This window comes from Leuciscus leuciscus, assembly GCF_965113295.1.
Source record: "Leuciscus leuciscus genome assembly, chromosome: 16".
NCBI lineage: Eukaryota > Metazoa > Chordata > Actinopteri > Cypriniformes > Leuciscidae > Leuciscus > Leuciscus leuciscus.
The window spans coordinates 11,017,834-11,034,900 of record NC_138740.1 but is presented as its reverse complement, the minus strand read 5'-3'; the positions used below and the strand labels follow the sequence as shown (position 1 = coordinate 11,034,900).

Below are 17,067 nucleotides of genomic sequence, written 5' to 3'. Positions count from 1 at the left end.
ATGCATTCCGTTAATTTTGTGAATTGGTAAGTTTCGTCAGGGTGTGAAGAAATATAGAGCTGAGTATCATCAGCATAACAGTGAAAACTAATTCCATGCTTCCTAATGATATCTCCTAAGGGTAGCATGTACAAAGTGAACAGTAACAGTCCTAGTACTGAGCCTTGTGGTACTCCGTACTGAACTTGTGATCGATAAGACATCTCTTCATTTACTGCTACAAAGTGATAACGGTCAGATAAGTATGATTTAAACCAAGCTAATGCAATTCCACTCATGCCAACATCATTTTGAGTCTATTTAAAAGAATATTGTGGTCAATGATATCAAATGCAGCACTAAGATCCAGTAACACTAATAGGAGATACAACCACGATCGGATAATAAGAGCAAATCATTTGTGACTCTAATGAGAGCTGTCTCAGTACTATGGTACGGTCTACGGTCAAAATCCTGACTGGAAATCCGCGCATTTCTTTCTAAAAAGGAACATAGTTGTGAGGATACTGCCTTTTCTAATATCTTTGACAAAAAAGGTAGATTCGAGATCGGCCTGTAATTGACTAATTCTGTGGGATCAAGTTGCGTTTTTTTAACAAGCGATTTTAATAATAGCCAGCTTAAAAGTTTTTAGTATGTATCCTAATGACAAAGATGAATTAATGATATTAAGAAGAGGATCAATGGCACCTGGAAGCATCTCTTTCAATAGCTTAGTCGGTATAGGGTCTAACATACATGTTGTCGATTTAGATGATTTAAGAAGTTTTCTTCCTCTCCTATAGCACTGAATGAATAAAACTTTTCCTCAGGGAGACTACAATGCACTGCCTGATGTGATACTGTAGTAGACGGTTGTATAGTAATAATTTTCTCCCTAATATTATCAATCTTGTAAGTAAAGAAGTTCATAAAGTCATTACTGCTGTGCTGTTTGGAAACGTCTGGGGTTGAAGCTTTATTTCTCATTAATGTAGCCACTGTTACCTAAGGTTTTGTTTGTTGTACAGAAAGGCCTTTCTGTACGCAATCGTGCTCTCTCTCCTTGAAATGCGAAAATGCGCTATATTTTTCTGGCTGCTCTCTGAGTATGCTGGTTGTACCACGGTGTTGGACTATTTTCTTTGAGCTTCTTTAAGTGAAAGGATCAACTGTGTCTAGTGCTGGAAAAGAGAGAGTCAAAAGTTTCTGTCGCAATATTGAGTTCTTCTAAGCTATCTGGGATGCTGAGGAGATGAAACTGATCAGGAATATTATTAATAAAGCAATATTTAGTGGCAGAAGTGATAGGTCTAACATATTTGTAACACGGAGTCGGCTTTACAGCCTTGGCTAAATTAAGTATACACGAGACTAGATAATGATCTGAGATGTCATCAGTTGCATCAATTTCAACGGCATCAACATTGATTCCATGTGATAATATTAGATCTAAAGTATGATTACGACAATGAGTAGGTCCTGAACTCCAATAGAGTTCAGAATGTCTCTAAATGCCAATCGCAATGCATCTTTTTCGTTATCTACATGTATATTAAAATCGCCAACAGTTAGGACTTTATCTGCAAGCCAGTACTAACTCTGATAGAAACTCAGCAAATTCTTTGATAAAGTCTGTATGGTGCCCTGGTGGCCTGTATACAGTAGCCAGCACAAATGTCAAATGGGATTTATCATTTACACTAGATAGTGTTACATTAAGCACCAACACTTCAAAATAATTATATTTGAAACAAGACTTCTCAGTAATTCTGAAGATATTACTATAAATTACAGTCTGTCTGCTTCCTGACCTGAGCCCCAGATTGTCATGTTTGAGCTCTACAGGTGATGATACACATGGCAACTTTTAGAGCAATGTTGCTGGGCAATATTGCCGTCAATGGGCAACCAGGTGAGACACAGGGCCCATGACCAATCTGAATTATCCAGATAGAAATGTATTTTGCCCATTTTCAATGGGAAAGTGCCCAAGCAACAATCGCTCTGCAAGATTGCCCAGCAACATCGCTCTAAAAGTTGCCCTGTGTATCATCACCTTAAGACTATGTGCCATATTACTAGAGAGAAGAGCGGCACCATCCCAGGAGGGATGAATACCATCTCTTTTCAACAGGTCAGGTCTTCCTCAAAAACTTTCCCAATTGTCTATGAACCCTATATTTTTTTGCGGACACCACTTAGACAGCCAGCCATTGAATGAGGACAGTCTGCTAAGTATCTCATCACTCCGTTGAACAGGAAGGGGGCCAGAGCATAGTACAGTGTTCACACACCTCTTTAATGTTAATTTTAGTGATCTCCGACTAACGAAGTCGAACATCATTAGTGCCGACGTGAATAATAATCTTAGAGAATTTACAATGAGCATTAGCTAGGAATTTTAAATTGGCTTTGATGTCAGGTGCTCTGGCTCCCGTCAAACATGTGACTATGGTGGCTGGTGTCTCTATTTTCACGTTACGTGTAATAGAATCGCCAATCACTAGGGCACTTTCAACAGGATTCTCAATGAGTGCATCACTGAGTTTGATGTTCTAATCGATTTAGATTAAAGCTAGCAATGTCAGATCAATGTGACAGACAATATTAGATAATATCAGATATATTATGATGATTAAATTATAGTAAGCAATGTAAAGGGCAGGAAAGATAGAACATAGAATTTAAAAACAAAGCTATAGGCCTACAGAGTTGCAAATGCAATTCACTCAGGCCGACAGGAAACAGCTGAGCAACAGTGAAAACCTAGTTGTGAGCTCTGTGTGAGCTCTTACTTCCAATTACCATCATCATGAGGTTGTTTTGTTTGTCTGCCTATTTGGATTGCCTTCAAAGTGGATTATTAAAGACTTTTGAAACTTGATCATCATCTTCTTGTTCTTCCTTCAACCTTGTGTGACAGAGGGATTATCTCTCTTTTTCTTTTGTTGTTTGATTAACATTATTAAAACAGAAGGTATATGAGGCAGCAACGTCAGTGCAACTTTTAAGGCCCAGAAAGGTAGTAAAGAAATCGTTAAAATAGTCCATGTGACTACAGTGGTTCAAACTTAATGTTATGAAGCGACAAGAACTAAAAAACTAACAAAATAACGACTTTATTCAAGAATCTCTCCTCTTGCACGTCATTCTCCTACGCTGTTGATGTAGTAAACAGTGCAGCGCTTCCAGGTTCTATGTCAGAATGCCGGCTCATTATTGGCTAGCTCCTGCGTCAACATCACACGCATGTGTTGTGGTGCTCAATAATGATCCGCCGTTCTGACGTAGAACCCGGAAGTGCTGCACTTTTACTATGTCAACAGTGTAGGAGAATGACGTGCAAGAGGAGAGATTGTTGAATAAAGTCGTTATTTTTGTTAGTTTTTTTTGCACACAAAAAGTGTTCTTGTCGCTTGGACTATTTTAATGATATATTTACTACCTTTCTGGACCTTGAAAGTTGCAATGACGTTGCTGCCTATGGATGGTTCAGAAACCTCTCAGATTTCATCTTAATTTGCGTTCCGAAGATGAACAAAGGTCTTCCGGGTTTGGAACGACATGAGGGTGAGTAATTAATGACAGAAATTTCATTTCTGGGTGAATTAACCCTTTAAAATCACTTGAATGTTTAATCACTTGAATGTTTCAAGTGATTTGAATGTTTTCAAATCACTTGAAAATTAGAAACGTTCTTGAGGAAGCAGCATTGGCCTGATCATTCAGATTATAGTTTTAGGCGGGCTGAGACGACAGATAGGGGCCCCCTAAAAAGGGCCTAGAACTGCCCCTGCAAATGAGTGATATAATTTTGTTTCAGTTATGCTGTAATTTGGCTGGATTTAATCAGTGTGACAGTATTGTTCTGGTCCAGATTATCATTGTGATAGGGGTCAGTAGATATTAAAAACATCAGGACTGAAGCTCTGGACCAGCTGAGAGAGGGGACTGGTTCCTTTGCTCAACTCTTGGTAATGCAGGGATTTATAATTCTTGATTTGAATTACTCAATGAATTGACCCCTCATCTCACTGCCACAAAAGGCAATTGGCTCAATAACGGATTCCAATATTTTTAGACAAATTCTAATCTCCATAGGACATTGTTGTTTTATGGCATAAAGGCCCTACGAGCTTATCTCTCAGTTCATTCACTACTGGGATAAAGTTTCCAGTGGAGGTGATTTTAGACCTAGATAGTTATTCTGTAATGAGTGAGTTATGTGGTTAGTTCCTAATATGAAAACATGTTGTGTTCTCTGGGAGCTGGATTTTTTCTGAAGGGTCATGATTTTAATTTTCTTGAGATTGACTCTCATGGCCCAGGTCAGACAGTATTTATCCAGCAGATCCAGGTTCTGTTGTAGATACCAGTTTATTGATATGTTGAATAATGTTGCTCTTTGGGATAGTTCACCCAAAAATGAAAATTTGCTATTAATTTACTCACCCTCAGACCATCCAAGATGTAGGAGTATCGCTCTTTTGGAATGTTACCGCCACCTATAATAATAATAATAATAATAATAATAATAATTCATTACATTTATATAGCGCTTTTCTCAGCACTCAAAGCGCTTTACATAGAAGGGGGATCTCCTCAACCACCACCAATGTGCAGCATCCACCTGGATGATGCAACGGCAGCCATATTGCGCCAGAACGCCCACCACACACCAGCTTACTGGTGGAGAGGAGACAGTGATGAAGCCAATCAGTATGGGGATGATTAGGAGGCCATGATGGACAGAGGCCACTGGGCAAATTTGGCCAGGATGCCGGGGTTACACCCCTACTCTTTCGAAAGACATCCTGGGATTTTTAATGACCACAGAGAGTCAGGGCCTCGGTTTAACGTCTCATCCGAAGGACGGTGCTCTTTAACAGTATAGTGTCCCTGTCACTATACTGGGGCATTAGGACCCATACAGACCACAGGGTGAGCACCCCCTGCTGGCCTCACTAACACCTCTTCCAGCAGCAACCTGGTTTTTCTCAGGAGGTCTCCCATCCAGGTACTAACCAGGCCCAGCCCTGCTTAGCTTCAGTGGGCAACCAGTCTTGGGCTACAGGGTGACATATATGCACTGTAGTTGTATTCCAAAGTGCGTGGAGTAAGACAGGGCTACTGCTTAAGGCTGGGCATACACTGTGTGATTTTCATTCCATTTTGTGCCGAATTCTGACTCGTGCAACTCTCTTTTTGAGGATATCACACAGTTGAAGCAGAGCTACGAATCGATTGACCTAAACTCAGTGTTTTTTCCCCTCACTGCGCCTGTGCAAAAACAGAAGTTAAACCATATCATCTTTAATGCAGCAAGAAAGAAAACAAAAAGAGGGAGATCTTTAAGTTCTGTAGCTATTGTAGGGAACCACCCGTCGGCCCAACGATGAAATCCAATGTCGTGGGCGAAGGTATAATGCTTGTGTGCCTTTTCAGCGCTCTGGTGGAGTTCACTTAAAGGACAAGTTTGGTATTTTACACTTAAAGCCCTGTTTACAGATCGTATCTGATGAAATAGAACGGTTAAGATTAAAATTTGGACACATGCTGCTGTCCCGAGAATTTTAGGTTTATTTCGCTTCCCCCCCCCACCCCCACCCCCACCCCCACAATGGTTGTCTATATGCACTGGAAGATTCCGTCCTAAAAACACATTAAACTTTCGTTTACAAAGACATGAAACTCACCGAGTGGTCAGGGGGTGTTCACTGATATGTTCCATCAAAAATCGCTGAAAAAGATGCATTCCAACAGGTTTTATCGTAGTTTTTGTCCAACTCCATTGACTCCATTGTGAGACCGCAGCACCTTTACGGTATTACTCCGCCGCTTCTTCTTCTGCTTCTTCTGTGTATTCAATGAAATGCCCGTGGTTTTCTTGCAATTGGCAAAGGTACATTATCGCCACCAACTGGGCTGGAGTGTCTATTATTCAAGCTCTCAACGGAAGAATCACGGGTGTGACGCGTTTGGCAAAATAGGTCCACAAAAGCGAAATAAACCTAAAATTCTCGGGACAGGAGCATGTGTCCAAATTTTAATCTTAACCGTTCTATTTCATCAGATACGATCTGTAAACAGGGCTTTAAGTGTAAAATACCAAACTTGTCCTTTAAAGGGATACTTCAGGATTTAGCATTAAGCTTTGTATTAGTAGAAAACCTGTAGTATTTTCAAATTACCGTGCTTTCTACCATCATATCCCCCTGAGATGAGAGATTTATGTATTTTTTGTCTGGAAAAAATCATCCGATGATGCAAAAATCGTCATTTTGGTCATCGGAGGATTTTTTGGCCAAAGGCTAAAGACTACAGCCAGTAGGAGGGGCTGTCCCGCATATTCTCAACCCGCCCATAGAGGGTGGGATCTCACTCACAGAATGTACACATAGTATCAGCCGTCTTTCTTTGGAAGCTAGCAGGCTGTTGTTCTGTGGAGAAAGCTGAGTAGTAGGAGAAAGCTGAGTATTAGGGGTTACCATCCTCTTTTTACGTTGGACGAGATCGTCCAAAATGTCCGGGATTCGGCTTTTGGTTTCTGCAGTCGCCATTCATTGTTTACATGCACACCTTTTGTTTCAATCTAACTGAATTCATTCCGATTGGTGAATCTGAATGTAGTGTTTACATGAACGCTAAACAAGTGATCGGTTGATGTGCGTTTTAACATTGCCAAGAAAATTCCCGCTCCTCCGTGAGAGATACGAGATCGGTGCGTCTCAGTAATCACTCCACCGACCTCGCGCCGTTCTCCCGCGCCCCTCAGCCTCGTCCTGCTAAACATAATGAATGGCGACTGTAGACCGCAAAAGCCGAATCCCGGACATTTTGGGCGATCTCGAAATACCGGGCAAACTTGTCACGGAGTCTCACTAGTAGCCTAGCCTCTTGTTTTCAAGTGCGCTCTCTAACCGGTAGGCGTGGCTTGGGAGTGGCCTCCTAGGGCACCGAAGCAAGTGCATTCTGGGAGTTGTTGTCTTTCATCCACATAAGCCAAAAATACATTTTCTGGCTTTTCTCAGTCTAGAAAGCTCCAAATTCAAAAATAATTTCACATTTCTTCTACATAAATGACCTATTTTAAATACACATTCATCTTTCCAGAGGTGAAGTATCCCTTTAATGTTTAGAATTTAGTTTCAATTTTACTTTAGCTCCACGCTTAATCTGACTCCAATTTCAAATGATTATTAAATTTAGATTGTGTTTCCATTTAGGAACAAATCATAAATATTTGTTATGTATTGATTTAGATAATTGATTATTCTGGGTATCCCATACTTTCAAATATTTGTTCATTAAGGGACCCGGCATTATTCAGTCATGCGCTCACCGACACAAACTCGTCAGTTCTGATTTTAGACAGAGGATGCAGGGTGAACTATTTACCTTTAAGTCCTACTTGATCATAACAAAAAGTGTATTTTTTTTATAGTCACAAAACATCACCTTGCTAAGTCAGTTATAGTCATAAATCGGAAGGTCCCAGATAATGTATTCCATTCTCCATTCATTGGGCCTTCGGTATGATCTATCCTGAACACAGATTTGTGGTAATACCAGACTCCACACTTATCTACTGCAAATAATGATTTCAGAATAATATAGAATAAATGCTTGCTTTCTTTTTGGCTAGTAAAAGTTCTGAATGGCCGGTAACTACTAAATTTAGTAGCCAAATTGGCCGGTGAGTGAAAAAGTTAACTTCAAACCCTGAACACAATGCAGCGCTTCAAGGTTCTACGCCAGAACGCGCTCAGGACCGTTTGCCGAGGCTGTGGATTACAGGTAATAATGTTAAAAGTCATCTACAGGTAAAAAGACACGTACATCTTGGATGGCCAGTTACAGTTTTTTTCAATTGCTAACAAGCATTGTTCAATACTGAAACCACATTTTCAAAATTCTTCATACAGTCTGCATTACCAACATTAATTTTGGCCAAACAGTTAATCTAACCTCCAAAACTCACTCAGACCAACAAAACACTTCATACATGTCTCAAAATAAGCTTGTTCCACCAATCACTGGCAACAAATTCTCATTCAGAAAACATGCATGTCACTCATAACACACTGACATAAAAAAACACTAGCAACAGGGAGCATTACATAAATGATGAACTTTTATTTTTAAAGTTTTTGAATAAATTTTCACATAAACAGGATTTCATTATAGAATGACAGATTTTTAATTTATTGAATGTACTAAACATACGTATGTAACAAGAATGAATCAGAAATCATTTGTTCTCTTACGAGAGGTCTCTCGTACTGCGTAAGATATCTTACGCTAGGGGAAAATCCTTTTTCCGCGAGATATTGAAGCCAAAAATTATCCTTAATTTTGTAATAATGCAAAACGCGTTGCGGCAGCATGCAGACATAGGCGAGGCAGCTTGCGCGCCTATTGGCTGTTCTGCGGCAACTGCAGCAGCCTATCGAGCGAGGCCTGGCGTGACGCCAGACCCAATCAGGGCACTTCGCGCCCGCTGCGTCATATCCCGCCGAAATGGGCGTGGTCTAGGCCTATAAATACCGCTCGCAGGCAGCTATTATCTGATTTTTCATCCTTCAAGCGAAGCACACGCATCGCTGGAGCTGGATAAGAAGCCGCGCCGTCTGAAAGAGAGCACCTTCAGCGGGACGAGTCACTGAAGTCGCTGGCCGCGCCGCATTCCTTGCCTTCCTGCTGCGCTATCCGGCGTTATATCCTTTCTCTGCTACTGTGTTTATGTATGTGTGTGTGCTCGCCGACGCGACACACACTCCCATTGCACTAAAAGAGCTGGGCGTCTTTTTCAAGACGCCCCTTTTCCTGATCACGCAGCTCTCGCGCTCGCTGACGGCGACTGCCCTCACTGCGAGCTAGTTACTGCCTATGGTGACTCTGAGGACTCACCTGGCATCCTTCTCCGAGACTGCTCCTCCGCACCCCCCCCCCCCCCAGAGGATGTCAGGAGCGGGCGGTCACGGGGCTAGCTTTCTCTCTCCCTCTGTTTAAGCCGCGCAAACTGCGCCGCTCACAAGGGAGGCTGGAAGCGGACGGTCGGGGTTAGTTTTTCTTTACGTTATAAGAAAGCTACCCTGCCTTCTGCGCCCCATTCATGCGTCACTCACCGGCGAAAGGAGAAAGGTGTGTTTTTAGTCCCTCCGAGGATGGACTGACCTTCAATTTCTCATACATTTCCCAGTTCCCTGATCATGCGACTGGAAATATCAATATTGCAGCAGGCGAGCCTGTTTTAATACAAGCGCGCCTGCAAGCATACGCCGAAGAAAGCTTGTGGCGCTCTTATATGCTCGTGCATCCGAAAACCTTTGTGTTCCCCCCTGTGGCTCAGTGGCGGAATCATTGGTTTTACTCACGAGAGACCGGAGTTCGAATCCCGGTCTAGCGGCAGTTAAAATTATGCCGCCAATGCTTCGCTCTGTCAGTTCCCTGAAAAGCGACTGCAGATGTGCATTTTGCAGCCAACGAGCGCGTTGCACAACCCGCTCGCCTGCACCCAAACACCGTTTCTATGGTTTCCGTGCGTCACTGGCGAAAGGAGAAAAGAGCGTTTCTGGTCCCCCCGCGGACGGACCGACCTCCTCTTTCTCGTACATTTCTCATTCCCCTCTGAAGTTCGGGCGACTGGAAATGTCAGTATTGCAGTGAGCAAGCCTGTTGTAGTACACGCATGCCTGCAAACAAACGCCAGCACGTTGACGCTCTCTTATAATACTCGCGCTAACTGAGTTACAATGTGTCTCCCCCTGTGGCCCAGTGGCAGACTCTCAGGTTTTTGCACGCGAGAGACCCGCGTTCGATCCCCGGGTCTACCGGCAGATAAAATTATGCCGTCAATGCTCGCTCTGTCAGTTCCCTGAAAAGGCGACTGCAGATGTGTATTTTGCAGCCAACGAGCGTGTGTACAACCCGTTCGCCTGCACCCAAACACCGTTTCTATGGTGTTCCGTGCGTCACTGGCGTAAGGAAAAAATTTAGTTTTTCTGGTCCCGCTGCGGACGGACCAACCTCCTTTTTCCTATACATTTCCCATTCCCCTCTGGAATTCAGGCGACTGGAAATGTCAATATTGCAGTGAACAAGCCTGTTGTAATGCACGCAGGCCTGCAATAAACGCCAGCATGTTGACGCTCTCTGTTTCTATGGCAACTTCTCGCTCGTTCAGTTCCAGTAAATGTGACTGTTCCAGTGTATCCTGCAGTAAACAAGTCGGTTCTGTCACCCGCTTGCCTGCACACAAATGCCGTTTTTACGGCTACCCAGATAAATCCCATAAGTGTGAATTTTTCTGGTGTCCCGGCCACGGCCGATGGTGCTTTATGTGTAGAAAGAATGCCCACTGCCCAGTGCCCATCTCTACACACAAGCACAGCCCGTCACACAGGGCTCGCGCACATGAATCGACTCAGATCGATTGCGCTTCAAACATGGTGAATGTGCCCACTAACACCACGTTATGCATGTCTCACGGTTTCTGTAAAAACGAAACCAACGTGCATTCGCTTCGCTCAAGCGAACGATGCTTTCAGTGTGATAAATGTGCCCGCGGTCCCGCGCCCACATCCACACATAGACATGACAGTTCCTACGGGAACCGCCCAGCCCTCCCCCTCGCGGTTGACCACCGCAGAGGAGTCGAGCGCGGGCAATCTGCCCGCTGTTATCAGCGCGCCCCATGCCTCAAATGTCACGAGCGCGACGCTTGTGTTACAGCACGCCGAAGCCTCTCCATCGCTGAGCGAGCATTACATTATAAAAAGAGGCTATTCGCTACAGTTTCGCCGACGCCCTCGCCGCTATGTGGCGCGCGTCGAGACCACGGTAAAAACAGAAGTAGCACATTTACTTCGAGCCGAAGTGGCGAAACTATTGAGCAAAGGGGCCATAGAGCCTCTCTCTCAAGTTCAGAGCGAAGAAGGGCTATACAGCAGATACTTCCTGGTACCGAAAAAAGACGGGGGTCTCAGACCCATATTAGATCTAAGGCAACTGAACAAAGTGCTTGTGAAGCGACAGTTCAGGATGCTCACGACCAGACAAATCCTTGTGCAGATTCGCCAAGGAGATTGGTTTGTGTCAATAGATCTGAAAGACGCGTATTTTTCAAATACAGATAGCGTCACGTCACAGGCGATATTTGAGATTCGCCTTCAAGGGCCAGGCATATCAGTACACAGTCCTGCCGTTCGGTTTGTCCCTGGCACCCCGTACATTTACGAAGTGCATGGATGCGGCGCTCGCACCCCTCAGAATGAGCGGCATGCGAGTACTGAACTATTTGGACGATTGGCTGATTCTAGCGCAATCTCGCGCAGTGCTCATAGAACACACAACCATTTTACTCGATCACCTCGAGGATTTGGGTCTCAGTGTCAATTGGGCGAAGAGCTCTCTGTCACCCAGTCAGAAGATATCTTTCCTGGGCACAGAATTGGACTCGCTGTCCATGATAGCGCGACTATCACCACAGCGCGCGGTAGACATTCAACGCACAGCGAACTCGTTTCGCTGCGGCGCGTCTGTCCCGCTCAAGAAATTTCAGAAGATGCTAGGTCTCATGGCCTCAGCATCATCAGTGCTCCAGCTGGGCCTGCTCCGCATGCGCCCGCTGCAGTTTTGGCTGAAAGCGCGAGTCCCACGCAGAGCGTGGGCATCCGGTTCGCTTCGCCTCAGGGTCAATCAGAAGTGCGTCACAGCTCTGAAACCTTGGAGAGCGAACGACTGGTACCAATCAGGTGTAAGCCTGGGGACTTCCTCGAGGGTGAAAGTGGTGTCCACGGACGCGTCCACCTCGGGATGGGGAGCGCTGCTCGAGGGCAGACCGTTCTTCGGCCAGTGGTCGGAACGGGAAAAGCTCCTGCACATAAACTGCCTTGAAATGACCCACAGACAGTCCAACTGCTGTGGAAGAAATTCAGGCAGAGCGGAAGTAGACCTGTTTGCGTCTCAAGAAAACGCTCACTGTCCGGAATTTTTCTCCAAGAGCAGGAACGCGCTGGCCCATGTGTGGCCCCGCCGCCCGCTCTATGCTTTTCCCCCCGTCTCTCTCCTGCCTCAGGTGATAGAACGGATCAGGGAAGAAGGATGCTCAGTATTGCTGGTGGCACCGTTCTGGAAAAACCAACCTTGGTTCCCAGTCGTGATGCAGTTAGCAAGTACTGCCCCGTGGCCAGTACCAGTGAGGAGAGACCTCCTCTCACAGGCCCACGGCTCGATCTGGCATCCTTACCCGGAACTATGGTCCGTTCATGTCTGGGCCATCAACGGGTACATGTTGGACTCCCTAAAGGAGTATTAAACACGATCACGCAGGCTAGAGCTCCGTCTACGAGACGGCTCTACTCCTCGAAATGGTCAGTGTTTTCGGGCTGGTGCACAGCCCGTGGTGTGTCACCCACAGACTGTGGTGTGACGGAGGTGTTTTCCTTCCTACAAGAGCTGTTGGATGAGGGCAGGGCCCCCTCCACGCTCAAAGTTAATGTGGCGGCTATAGCAGCGTTCTCAGGAACAACGCTTGGTCAGTCAATAGGAAGGAACGATTTAGTCATCCGCTTCCTTAGAGGGGCTAAGAGACTGAATCCTCCCAGACCTCCCTCAGTCCCCGTATGGGACCTTTCTACGGTTCTGGAAGCCATGAAAGGTGCGCCATTTGAGCCTTTACAGTCAATTGATTTGAAACACCTGTCTTTCAAGACAGTGTTTTTGCTGGCTCTCGCTTCAGTGAAGCGCATAGGGGATCTACACGCGCTCTCTGTGAGCGCGGCGTGCATGGAGTTTGGGCCTAATGACTCAAAAGTTATACTCAAACCTAAGCACGGTTATGTTCCAAAATCCCTCAACACACCGTTTAGGGCGCAGGTTATCTCCCTGTCAGCCCTACCGGTCCCTGATGAGGAAAGAGACGCGAGCCTCCTTTGCCCAGTCAGGGCATTACGAGCTTATGTGTCTCGCTCGTCTGTTTTCAGACAGACGGAGCAGCTCTTTGTTTCATTTAGCGGGCGTTCTAAGGGACTAGCCGCGTCGAAACAGCCTATCCAGATGGATAGTTGATGCTATAGCGCTGGCATACGCCTCCAAGGGCATGCAGTGCCCGTTGGGTGTCAGAGCGCACTCCACGAGAGGCATGGCCTCTTCGTGGGCCTGGTCAAGTGGGATTGCCTTGCAAGATATTTGTATGGCGGCAGGCTGGGCCTCCCCGTCTACATTTATAAGGTTTTATAACCTAGAGGTTCCCGCCTTGCAGGCCAGGCTGCTGTCGGTCTAAGTTTACCAGTATTATCTGACCTGATGCTATCAGCTCAGAATGCTGCGTCTACTGAGCACAGCTCAATGTTCGACAGTAAAAAGTAGCAGCACGAGATGTGCCTGGGCAGACTGTGTAAGACCCACATTCCCCCATCAGTTCAGGCCGTACCCCGCCCTGTCTGTATGAAATTCGCGTCTCAGCGACGCTGCCATATGTGGAAGAGTGCGGCTTCGCCCCTCCCTCTTCCCGGACTCCCTGTGAGTTCCCTGAGTGATTGTGCACTATATGTACCCCGGGCTTTCGCCCTTGGGTCTTTGGTGTCAGATCTCAGCATGCACGGCGTTTTGCATTGGGTCCCCTAGCGTAAGATATTTTACGCAGTACGAGAGACCTCTCGTAAGAGAACGTACTCGGTTACTAACGTAACCTCGGTTCTCTCTAGAAGAGGGAACGAGTACTGCGTATCTTGCCGTGCATGCACACGCTCTGGTTGTTTCGATGATGAAAAACCAGATAATAGCTGCCTGCGAGCGGTATTTATAGGCCTAGACCACGCCCATTTCGGCGGGACGTGACGCAGCGGGCGCGAAGTGCCCTGATTGGGTCTGGCGTCACGCCAGGCCTCGCTCGATAGGCTGCTGCAGTTGCCGCAGAGCAGCCAATAGGCGCGCGAGCTGCCTCGCCTATGTCTGCATGCTGCCGCAACGCGTTTTGCATTATTACAAAATTAAGGATAATTTTTGGCTTCAATATCTCGCGGAAAAAGGATTTTCCCCTAGCGTAAGATATCTTACGCAGTACTCGTTCCCTCTTCTAGAGAGAACCGAGGTTACGTTAGTAACCGAGTACGTTTTCTTTGAATATAGTACTTTATTTGTGAAAATACTGTAAATAGGTGGAAAAAAAAAATCCTGAAATTCCAGGGCAAAAAACAACAACACCACATGTAGTCTAATCACTCATTGTAAAGTCCTGTGAAGGTTCTAGTCCTCCCTCTCTCTTGCATTAGGCCACAAGTTCTCATTAACATCACATCGGATGTCTTCTCTGGCAATGCATCTTGTAAAGCATCTTCTGGAATGTCTAATCCAACCCTGGCAGTCTTCAGGAGAAATGTCTCCACTCCCCACAATCATTGCCTCCAGTAGTCATCTGGTCATGTGGATGGTGATCATAAACCTTCCACCTCCATGCAGAGAAAAAACTCTAAGGGGTTTAAGAAGGGGGAGTATGGAGGCAGGAATAATACTGACATCCTGGGATGTGCAGCAAACCAGTCTGTGACTGCAGCAGAGTGGTGGAATGCCACATTATCCCACACACCAACGAAGGTAGGGCAGTTTGATGCCCCTCGCCTTCTCTCCTCTGCTGGCACAAGTTGATTATGCGGGTCATTCAGAAAAGAAATAAGCCTCTCTGTATTGTAGGGGCCAATGAGTTGGTTTGTGTAACAGCAAACCATCATTGGACAGTGCTGCAGACATCGTGATGTTAGCTCCTCTCTGGCTTGCAACATCCACGGTTGCTCTCAGTCCAATCACATTTCTTCCCCTCAATCCCCTGCGTCGTGTTTTTGCCAAGTTGAATCCAGCTTCAGCTTCATCTACAAAGATAAAAGTATGTAGAGTTCGGCTGGCTTCCATCTCCATTACCCTCTAAATTACAGACAGTTTTACAGTAATTTACATTATGCATAACTACATGTGTATGTACCCTGTTTGGTTACTGAACAGACATCTTACCTGGACATACTGATACCGGAGTTCTTTCACTCGTTCACCGTTTTTCTCAAAGGGTACAGTGTACGATTGCTTCATCCATATTTTATGTTTCTCTAGGACTCTGGCAATTGTCATTGTGCTGACCATTTCCAAAAGTGATATTGTCTGCCAGCACTCTATCCCGAATTTCCCGTAGTTTTATTGCATTGTTGGCAATTACCTAGCCTGGATGACATTTTAGGTCGGGAAGTTCGGTCTGGACTTGATCCGTTGTGGAGAAACTATACTCGAACCAGAGCTGTTCGGACCAATCAAATTGTCTGGGCGGGCTTTATACAATGATGGACAGATGATCAACAGTAACGTAATCATCCACGTCACCAAAGAGCGCTTGGGTTGAATTCGTTTACAACAAAAATGACTGCCGTTGGAGAATTGAGATGTGTAGATTCCGCCATCGCGTCTGTTATAGAAGATATCGACAGCGCATTAATTTTAAAAGAGGAATAGAGAACCGCGATCATTTGTCGATAGGAAAGCTTAATGTAGAACATATGTCACTTACTCCGTTGCTCTGATTGGTTGTAGGTCTATCCAATTGAGTGCAGAGGCATTTTCTTTCCTGGTTAGGTTGAAACATGCCCCATAATCACCGGGGGGCAGAGTTTCGGAAAACATTGAAGCTTCTCCGGGCACCGCCATTGATTAGCGGACCCCCACCTGCTGTTAGCATGCCATTGATTCCCATTCATTTTGGCGTCACTTTGACAGCGAATAACTTTACATCTGAGGCATTTAAATACTCCATTTGTCCATTATTCATTTATAAAGAAACACGAAAATGTATAAAAGGCTCCATTACCTTGTATCTTACGTTATGGACCCGTAGATGCAGTTTTTGTAAAAATAGGCTAATGATTGCGTCATAACCACGCGACTCTCTGTCGCACAGTAGAGAAATTACCATATGGACAGGAGGAGAAGCTCTCGGGGGGACGTGGAGGCAAAATGAGAAAGTAATTAATCAGAATACTTAGCAAAAGTTGCTCCTGCTCCTAGCTCATGGACACCTCCTACTCACACTCTCCGTCTCTGCAAGTTTCGGAAGGGAATGATTCAGATTTCTCTTGGCACAGCTACTAGAAGACAGACGGGTTGCTCACGTCACATCTACGTCGTCAAGCTCAGTTTGAGTCTGCGCAGTACGGTCAGCCATCAGGAAGTGAGAGCTTCTAATTGACTTCACTTTTCTCCGTTGAAACCTATGGGGTCGCATGTGTCCAGTTTATATACTGTCTATGATAATCACAGCCCAGTGGAGCAGTATCAGACCCATATTCTGACTAGAATTTGGGTATGACGACGTCAGGCTAGCAATTACCATGTCAACAATGGCAATTTCTTGCACATCTGAAAAGATTTTGCCTCTCCCTCCTCTCTGAGGCAACCTTTGGATCCTAAAACACAACAATTACTGTATTGTAGGTTTCAAAATTTAGACATATTGTATTGTACTGTAATATGTATCATCTCACCTGTTGTTTTGCTGGAAAATTCGTACTATTGACGCAACTGTTGAGCGGTGCAGATTTGGTTGCACCCTTAGACCGGCCTCTTTCAAAGTGAGACCATGGTTCACAACATAGTCAATAATTGTGGCCCTTATTTCATCAGATATCACCGCTCTTGGACTTCCTCTCCTTTGTCCTCCACGCACTCTCCCTCGGTACCACTCCTCTTTCCCCACCAACCTGTCTTCTGTGATCCATATTTCCAAACAAAATCAGTTCCAAGCTATCCCCTTTTACTAAAACATGGTAATGAGATTAAAGCAGGACACCTGGGTTGGCTTTGAGCTGAAATTGCAATTAGCTTGGAATGATTATTATTTCATTTTCTGCTAAGATTTTCTATATTTCAAAATAATTACTGCAGAAATGCTTGAAATTTGCCATCATTCTGATTTGAATGTGCTTTTATCAGTTTTGAAAGCAATGTGTTAGCATATATAAAAAATAACCAGCAAATATATCGTTTTTTTGCAGTTTGTGGAGTATGAATGACAAAAGTGTTTGTGGATTTAGAAAAATGTGGTGA

The 17,067-nt window shown here is 45.0% G+C and overlaps 1 long non-coding RNA gene across 1 annotated transcript in view; it reads left to right on the top strand.

Moving 5' to 3' along the window:
- LOC309478015 overlaps positions 1 to 17,067 on the top strand; it is a 375,776-nt gene that overhangs the window by 54,292 nt on the left and 304,417 nt on the right. The window lies entirely within an intron of this gene.